This window comes from Pleurodeles waltl, chromosome 4_2 (assembly GCF_031143425.1).
Source record: "Pleurodeles waltl isolate 20211129_DDA chromosome 4_2, aPleWal1.hap1.20221129, whole genome shotgun sequence".
Classification (NCBI taxonomy): domain Eukaryota; kingdom Metazoa; phylum Chordata; class Amphibia; order Caudata; family Salamandridae; genus Pleurodeles; species Pleurodeles waltl.
Genome location: NC_090443.1, coordinates 1,012,398,385 through 1,012,407,631, shown reverse-complemented (window position 1 = coordinate 1,012,407,631; position 9,247 = coordinate 1,012,398,385). Strand labels below are relative to the sequence as shown.

Here is a 9,247-nt window from a genome sequence, read left to right as displayed (position 1 = left end):
GTTTACTGAAAGCAAGATCGTGGAAGAACACAGTAAACAAAGTTTGAGCAACAGTAGAGACAAATCTCAAGCTGAGCAGCATAAAACAAATAAAGACAGAGAACGTAAGTTACAAAGCTAATGGTAAGTAACGGGCGGAATGCATTCCTAAGTCAGCTTTCTGAATGTCCCCGAAGTGTGTTTAGCAAATGTGTGGTGGGCTGTGACCTAAAAAGCGAAGCTGTCTTTTCTCTTTTATGCTTTTTTACATGTAGTCTTTGCTGCTCATATGATTCTTGCTTGCAAGCCTTACAATTAAATAGCTGAAGGTTATCACTGCTCAGGCTGTCCTCAACAGGTGGTTTGCAAGATGACCTATTTTAGGCTGCCTTCTGTAAATGGGCTCTTTCTTCAGCAGCAGACAAGCTTCCCATGGGCCCCAGTGCTTGACGGGAAATATGCCCCAGACAGGGTAGTAAACATGACAGGTCTTACTGGGGTAACCTGGCCTGTGCGATGAAAGCAGCTAGTGCTGTAGGGCTCCAGGAGCATCTATTGTGAGAATACCACACAGCGCCATGACCGTGTGTCTTATTTTCATCATGAAGGTAATAACTCGTGAGGAAGCGTTATCCCTTCGATAGCTCAGTTGGTAGAGCGGAGGACTGTAGAGGTTAAACTGTCATCCTTAGGTCGCTGGTTCAAATCCGGCTCGAAGGACCTTTTTTTTTTAATGTGCACTCCATATTTCATTTCACATTCTGAAATTAAAATACGCCAAGTTTTGAAGCAAGTACGCTAGAGCTTGACAATTCTTTTTGTCTCCAACACTTTTAGCAGTTGGCACCAAGAAGTGAATTTCGCCAGAGCACAGATGGACGGAGGTGCAGCCGCTGATCCCAGTGATTGTCAGAGAGAGAAAAGGAGGAGTCTGTGCAGAGGAAGCTGGAAATCAGTGATACACAGAGACCGGCTCCTTCCTTGCACAGACCGGTCACCGATGGTATGTATGGGGATGCAACGCCCCCATCAGGGTCCACGGAGAACAATCTGTAGGAGGTTTGGCAATAGAAATCATCAGTTCCTCGTTAGTATAGTGGTCAGTATCCCCGCCTGTCACGCGGATTTGATATTTTTTTTAGTTTACAATGTCGACATTTTAGAGGTATTGCGATTTAATGTATATGAAGTGCACTGTATAATATGATCAGTGGCAGCATATAGAATTGTAATAAATACCAACACCGAGGCGCCTCTAGCAGAGCTGGCAGGCTTGGAAATCCAACAGAGAAAGCTTTCAACATGAAGGAATCAAGTTTTGGGAACACATTTGTACATTTTGATTTTAAGTTATGGACCACTTTGTCGACAGCGAATGTTTAATATTTACAGAAAAACAAAGTACTATGTGGTGAACAATTGGTACTGGCTGTTTTGCTTGATTATCAATTCCACGTAATCGCGTCATGGTTAATTTCAAATGTATTATAAGCTTCATCACTATTACGTTTTCTAGTTGCGCCTCTGATTTTCAACTAAAACTATATATCATCTATACAAACAATTAGAACCAAACTGTATCTTTTTTAACAACGAACGTACTTTTCTGACATTGGACTGAACGCAAGTTGTAGTAAATAAGAAACGTAGGCTTCCTAGTAGTGTATTGGCTATTCATGTTTGTTAAATAGTTAGTGTATTTGTCAAGTATTCTCCATCTATTTAATGTAAATCTATTTATTGTGCAGTATTTCTTTCTTCGTGGCCTCCATGAATGCAGTGTGTCTTCCATGTCTGGTGTTTTATTTTGGCTTTTTGTATATCTTGGTCAGGGGTGTCAACATGCTGCATCTTCACAACTCACTCTCTATCATTTTTACCCTGAGAGCCAGGCTCTGCAAAATTTAAGAATTTACACAACTTTCAGCATTCCAGCTGAGTTCATTGGCCGACATACTTCTTGTGATTTTTTTGCCATTTTATTTCGTGAGCTGTTCTTTTCTCAAGAAAGATAGTTCCTTTTATTTTAATAAGCCATTGAGAATGCTGAGAAATCACTTGTGTGTCTGCGACAAGACACATTTATTTTTTTGAATTACAAGTAAAAATAATCAAGATGGAAATACAATGGCTGTATGACTGACTTCAACCGAAAGCTCTCCCCCATGCCTGCTGCTGAAATATTGAGCTATTGCTAAAGCGGCATGTGTTTTCCAGAGTACGCAAATGAAGAGGAAAAGCACGCCTTGCCAATAAAAATGGCGAATCACCCTTTGTAGTTATTGTGCGATGAGTTTCCAAAAAGCACTCAGGTGGTAGATGAAATGATGATGATTGTAGGTTTGTGCTGTTGGAGAATGAGATAGGCATCTGAAAATAACCAGCATGCACCCTGAAGACACAGCTTGATATGTGACCTCGGTCTTTAAATGCCCAGCACACATACACATGGTCACCCTGGACCCCAGTGCTTGCAGGTAAATATCCTGAAGGCTGCAGTAAACTAATGCTTCCATACCTTCGATAGCTCAGTTGGTAGAGCGGAGGAGGTCGCTGGTTCAAATGCGTCTTGAAGATTTTTTTTTTTATGTGCACTCCATATTCCATTTCACATTCTGAAATTAAAATACGCCATGTTTTCAAGAAACGACGCTAGAGCTTGACAATGTAGATTTTCCTAGTAATTTATGACGGAAAGTCTTAATTTTATTAAAGACACGGAGGCGAATATTATGCGTTCTTTTCTTACTTTAATATCAACAGCAGCAGTCAAGAAACTACAACTCCCAAAAGGATTAGAAGTAGACTAACCAATGGGAGTAAAACAGAAAGTAGTAATGAACCAATCAGAACAGGACATGAACCATAGAGAGTACCCTTGACTGCAAGCAGCCCTCTTTTCTTGAACGAGACAGTCAAACGGAATTATAAAACAATGGACAGGTAAGTCCAAAATTGCGAAAGACAAAGAAATGGCACACAATTCTTGCACGACTGCGAAAAACCGAGATGACGATGGAGAAGGAAGGTGCTCCGAAGCGGGGTGTGGAGATGCTTCCAGAGGATTCTTCATGAGGAAGGAACTGAATGAGCCAACGGCGTTATCTGGAAGCTGGAGGCAGTGCTGGAGTCGCTGGGAGGGAAAGAGAAAGTACATAATAATAAAAGTACTGAGGTGGGATAATATTCGCCTCCGTGTCTTTAATAAAATTAAGACTTTCCGTCAAAAATTACTAGGAAAATCTACATTTTATGACAAGACCGGAGGCTCTATTATGCGCGTTCAAAGCTTGTCAATAACTATAGAAGAAGCCGTTCTAACAGGTTTGCAATAAAATGTTTTAAACACATTATCATTTGACCAATCTGCCGACCTGAGAATGTCCTCTAAACTGGATCCAAGGGCGAAAGCCTTAGATGCCATGGCCCCCCTGGAAGAATGTGCCCCAAAGACAGAAGTATCAATTCCTGCTAAGGACATAACCCATTTGATCCAGCGGACTAAAGATGCAGAAGTGACAGGCTTGTGGGGTTTGCGGAAGGAGATCAACACTTGAGTGGAAGAGGACGTTCTCAGGTTAACAGTTCTTTTTTCGTATTCTTTTAAACAAAGGCCCACACACAGTTTTGGTCTGTCAGGAAAGAAAGGGTAAAAAACAGAATGTAAATTAGTTTTGGTGCGTTTGGAATTTGTGGAATAAAACACCTGAAGGTAAGAACTGGCGTGCCGAAACATCTAAGGACTTAACGTCTGAAGTCCTTTTGATAGAAATTAAACATAGTAACATAGTGAGCTTAGCGGAAATCATTTTGAGGGAAAGGGAAGAATTGTCTGGCCAGGAAAGAAAAAGCTTCAGTACCAGAGAAACATCCCAGATGTGAGAATATTTAGCGGCAGGAGGCTTAGAGAGCTTGACGCCTTTCAGGAGACGGCAAATCAAAGGATGGGATCCAATAGGATTGCCGTTGATATGTGAGTGATTCAGTGATATAGCAGATCTGTAGAGATTTATTGTGCGGTATGACTTGCCCAAGCCCGCCTGAGCGGCTAGAAAATTAATAATCAGATTTAGATCTGCTGAAAAGGGATTGGAACATTTTCCCAGACACCAGCTTGACCAAAGAGCCCATGCTGATTTGTAGGCTTGTCTTGTACCGGGTGCCCAAGCGTTGTTAATGAGCTCTGAAGCTTCTGACGAAATAGCCCAGGGCTGTTGGGAAGACCGGAAATGCGCCAAGCTAAAAGGGTTAATGATTGGTCGAGAATCAGATTGTGGGGCTGACCCAGAGGATCCAGGAGGAGAGATGGAAAGGACGGGAGTAAGATAGGGAAATCCACTGCTAGTTCGAGAAGGGGTGGAAACCAAACCTGGGATTGCCAGAAGAGAGTCAAAAGGACCAGAGACGCCTTCTGACGTCTGACTTGATTTAGGACCCTGTTGATTAGAAGAAAGGGAGGGAAGGCATAATTGAGAGAACTGGACCAGTCTTGTAGGAAAGCGTTCGTAGCTAGAGCTAACAGATCCGGCCGCCAGCTGAAGAAATTGGGAAGCTGGGTGTTGAGCCGGGACGCAAAAAGGTCTATTTGGAACGGACCCCACTCCCGTTTTATCTGGCAAAAAACTGACTGGTGCAATTTCCAATCGCTGGAGTCGAAGAGATGACGTGAATACCAGTCTGCATTGGAATTCAGAGACCCCGGAAGATACTCGGCTATGAGGGAGAAGTTGTGGGATAGACAAAAATCCCAGAGACTCTTGGCCAGCAGGGCCAGAGGTCTGGATCTGGTGCCTCCTAAGTGGTTGATGTAACGTACCGCTGAAATATTGTCCATGCGAAGCAGAATGGAGCATCTTACTCTGTTTTTTGTGAAGCTTCTGATTGCAAAGGAGCCTGCAAGAAGCTCTAAACAGTTTATGTGCAATCTGGACTCCTCTGTGGACAATGAACCACCAGTCGAAATCGAACCACAACGGGCGCCCCAACCCGTGAGACTTGCATCTGATTCTAATACAAGATCGGGCACAGAGGGGAAGATGGATCTGCCGTTCCAGGCCTCTAAATGGGATATCCACCACTGGATTTCCATTACGGATTCCTGGTCCAAGGAGACGAGATCGGAAAAAGCCAAACCGCGACGCAGATGAAGGATTTTTAGCCTCTGAAGGGCACGGTAGTGAAGAGGCCCTGGAAAGATGGCCTGGATTGACGATGATAGGAGGCCGACCACCCTTGCGAGTGTTCTGAGAGATATAACGCCCTTTTGAAGAGTAAGGATAAGTTCTTTTTTGATTGCGGAAACCTTGGAACGAGGGAGAAATAAAGCGGCCGAGACGGAGTCTATTTGGAAGCCTAGAAATTCTACCTGTTGGGAAGGGAGAAGAACAGACTTCTCGAGATTTATCAGGAAACCGAGATCTGTGAGGAGTGAGGCTGTTATTTGAAGATGCGCCAGTAAAGAGGTTTTGTTCTGATGCATGATCAGAATGTCGTCGAGATAGATTATTAGCCTGATGCCCAAGGATCGAAGGTAGGAGACGACTGGTTTCAAAAGTTTTGTGAAGCACCAGGGTGCTGAGGATAGGCCGAAAGGAAGGGAGGAAAAATGATATGTTTTTGAATCCCAAAGAAATTGTAAAAACTTTCTGTGCGATGGATGAATAGGAATGGTCAGGTAAGCGTCCTGTAAGTCCAGTCTGACTAGCCAATCAAATTGGAGTAAAATATCCCTGAGATGGATAATGGTTTCCATCTTGAAATGGCGATAGACGACAAATTGGTTGAAGGATTTGAGATTGATTACGGGTCTCAGCTTTTTGTTTTTCTTGTGGACGAGAAAGATAGAGCTTATGAAACCGGAAGGGTCTGGAGAGCAAAGATGGATGGCATTCTTTTTTAAAAGTGATTGAACCTCTAAGGAGATTAGGGAGGACATTTCGAGAGAAAAAGTTGGAAGAGTAGGAAGACAGTATTGGAGGGGAGCGGCAATAAGTTCGATACGATAACCCTGAACAGTGGAAAGAACCCAAGGATCTGTTGAGATTGACTTCCATTTTTGAAGGAAGAAACGAAGGCGACCTCCCACGGGAGGGCCAGAAGGTTGGCTTACCTTGATTATTTGGCGTTCTGGAGAAACGCTGGCCACGGTTGCGGAAACCCCTTGCTCTTTGTGGGTAGAAATGGGGTTTGAATTCCTGGGAATAGGCATTGAAGGAGTTGGAATAACCTCTTGAGCCTTGGCTTCTGTATGTGCGGCCGGTAAAGCGGCTCCTACCTCTACCGGCCCTGGAAAAAACACGTTGGTTGAATACTTTTTTCAAGTTCAGTTGTGCCTTATCTAAAGTGGAAAAGGTTGAGACGAATCGACTAACATCCTTGATGAAATTATCGCCAAAAAGCTTGCCGTCGTCCTGGATGCCGGGGTCCCGAGTGGCCAAATTAGCCAGTTTAGGGTCCATTCTAAGTAGGAGTCCCTTGCGTCTCTCATGGATAATGGCCGAATTTGCGTTGCCCAATAGGCAAAAGGCTCTCTGGGTCCAAAGGGAAAGATCCAGGGGATCAATAGGTGATTCATCCAATCTGGCTGATTCAGCAATGTCAAAAATTCTAGCCAGGGGACCCACCACGTCCAGAAGTTTGTCCTGGCACGTAGTCCAGGCTTTGTCAACCCCTTTACGGGGATCCTTACCAAATTTAGTAAAGAAAGTGATGAGAGAGTCATCAATTGTAGGAGTGACTGTAATATTGGATTCCAACGACGGCCTGGGGCATTCAGACTTCAATTTGGCTCTCGTCTGCTTATCTAGAGGAAGCCGAAGACGGGAAGCAATATAATCACCCACGTGTTCCAGAGGAAGCCACTCTGTGGAGTTAGGGTGATGGATTAAAGATGGGTCGAACATTGGAACCCCTTCAGCGTCAACCACAGTGGTAGAGGGTCCGCCTGACGCCACTTTGCAACGTTTAGGCGAAGAAGGGGAAAAAATATTGTCAGGGTTGTCAGATTGTGATAAATCATCCAAGTCCTCCTCATCTGTGTCCAATATTTTTGAAAGTACAATCTTTTTTGGCGCATCTAAATGTTTTAATTTAGATTTGCATTTTGACTGGGATGTCGTATTCTTGTTGCAATTCCCCTCCTTAGAAGGAGGCCTGGGAGGAACTAAGTCCTCAGTCTGGCGTGAGGCAAGCTCACCTTCTGTCTGTGCGCCTTGGCGTGTTTTAGAGGAAAATAACTTCCGTTTTCTGCCTTCCCCCGCAGAATGGGCCATAGACTTGGACACCATGGACATAACTGAATTTTCAATATTTTTTGACATCTTGTCTATTGATGCTTTCATAGCATGTTTCACTGAGGACTGGATAAATTTAATTAAGTCTTGACGAAAAACAACATCCTCCTCCTCAGAGGCAGATCCTGAGGGAGAACTTCCCATATCCATAATGATAAATATGTAAAGGAAACGAAAGTCAGTAATTTACTCACTAAAACTAAGCAAAAACCACTGTGGAATATGAAGGGTTAAAATTTGGAGCAAAACGCTCTCAAACTGGTGGTCGAAGCTACTCCCAGAGGCGGGGTTCGAGTTTCCTGAAAGCCGATAGGGGCGAAGGCGGAGTCCACCCCACGCGCTGTGTTCCGTGTACACGGAAGGCTAAGAGCTGTCAAACAAAGAAGGGAGCCGTCCGTGAGGACCGTTAAGCGTTCTGCCACCGGCGCGTAATAGAAGCTGTAAGCCGAAGGAGGGAGCCGTCTGCAAGGACCGGTAAGCGTTCTGCCACCGGCGCGCACTGGAAACAGCGCGCGCTGTGAGGCGGGAAGACGGAGTGTGGAATAGAACGCTCGGAGGAGCGCGAGGGCAAAAGACGTTTACCGGCGAAGAGGGGCGGGGGGGGGCCCGAAATATTACAACCGCAGAGCGGCGACGGTCAAAAGCATTAGAACATTAAGATAACACTGAAAACCAGTTAACATAACAAAACATAATAATTAACATGAAAAGAAAAACAGTAAATACGAAGCCAGGCAAAGAAGATTACTTATCTTGACTGCAAGCAGCAAGAAAAGAGGGCTGCTTGCAGTCAAGGGTACTCTCTATGGTTCATGTCCTGTTCTGATTGGTTCATTACTACTTTCTGTTTTACTCCCATTGGTTAGTCTACTTCTAATCCTTTTGGGAGTTGTAGTTTCTTGACTGCTGCTGTTGATATTAAAGTAAGAAAAGAACGCATAATAGAGCCTCCGGTCTTGTCATAAAATTCTCTTTATCTCCCACATTTTATCAGATGGCACCAAGAAGTGAATTTAGCCAGAGCTGAAATGGAGGGAGGTGCAGCCGCTGATCCCAGTGATTGTCAGAGAGAGAAAAGGAGGAGTGTGTGCAGAGGAAGCTGTAAATGAGTGATACACAGAGACCGTCTCCTTCCTTGCACAGGCGGGGTCACCACTGGCATTTCTGGGGGTGCAGCGCCCCCAGCAGGGTGACACGTAGCACAATCAGTAGGAGATCAGGTACCAGAGAGTCATGAGTTCCTCGTTAGTATAGTGGTCAGTATCCCCGCCTGTCACGCGGGAGACCGGGGTTCAATTCCCCGACGGGGAGATTCAACTTTTTATTCATAGTTTTCCTTTTTGAATTAGATATATTTTTCACATTAAAATCCTTTTTTTATCAATGAAATTGTAACTTCAGGAACAAGCAAGAAACAGCTGTGAAGAACAGACGAGTTTAACCCCCTATTAATGGGAAGAGAGTGGAAACAACAGGATATTCTAAGATTTAAAGACCCGGGCGGAGGTCGCCTGCATCAGAGCTTGGCCTGCACGGACTCGACGTCTTTTGTTTCACTTTAAACTTTATTTTACGCTGAAACTAAGGGAGACTTTGAGTCAGACGCGGATGTTTCAGGTCAGACTCCCTTCTAATAACCCAGTCTGCATGGGGTTCAAATAAACGCATTTTATTCACAATAAAGAACAGTTTGTGCGCACAGTAATGAAATATGTGATCCGAATCAACACAATAAGGAAATGCTTGATCTGGGTCAATCGGGCTGTTAGCTCTCGGGACCACTTCTTATTTTCACACTGTTATGTTGTTATGTTATTGAGACTTATATAGCGCCAGCTACCCGGAGGCCTCGTAGCGCTGATCAGTTTGAAAAGTTTAGAACATCCTGGAGGAATCTCAAACTTCCCACACTGGATAGAATTCTGGAACAAATTCCCAAGGTAAGCCTAATTCCACCAACATCTGTAATCTTGGGG

The 9,247-nt window shown here is 44.2% G+C and overlaps 2 non-coding genes across 2 annotated transcripts; both read left to right on the top strand.

Annotated features, from left to right (window-relative positions):
* Positions 1-613: 613 nt before the first annotated feature.
* TRNAY-GUA (transfer RNA tyrosine (anticodon GUA)) lies at positions 614-699 on the top strand. The gene is given in 2 exon segments: positions 614-650; positions 664-699. It is a non-coding gene; the product is annotated as a tRNA-Tyr (tRNA).
* A 7,811-nt stretch (positions 700-8,510) lies between these two features.
* On the top strand, positions 8,511-8,582 carry TRNAD-GUC (transfer RNA aspartic acid (anticodon GUC)). Its single transcript has one exon. It is a non-coding gene; the product is annotated as a tRNA-Asp (tRNA).
* The last annotated feature ends 665 nt before the right edge of the window (positions 8,583-9,247 follow it).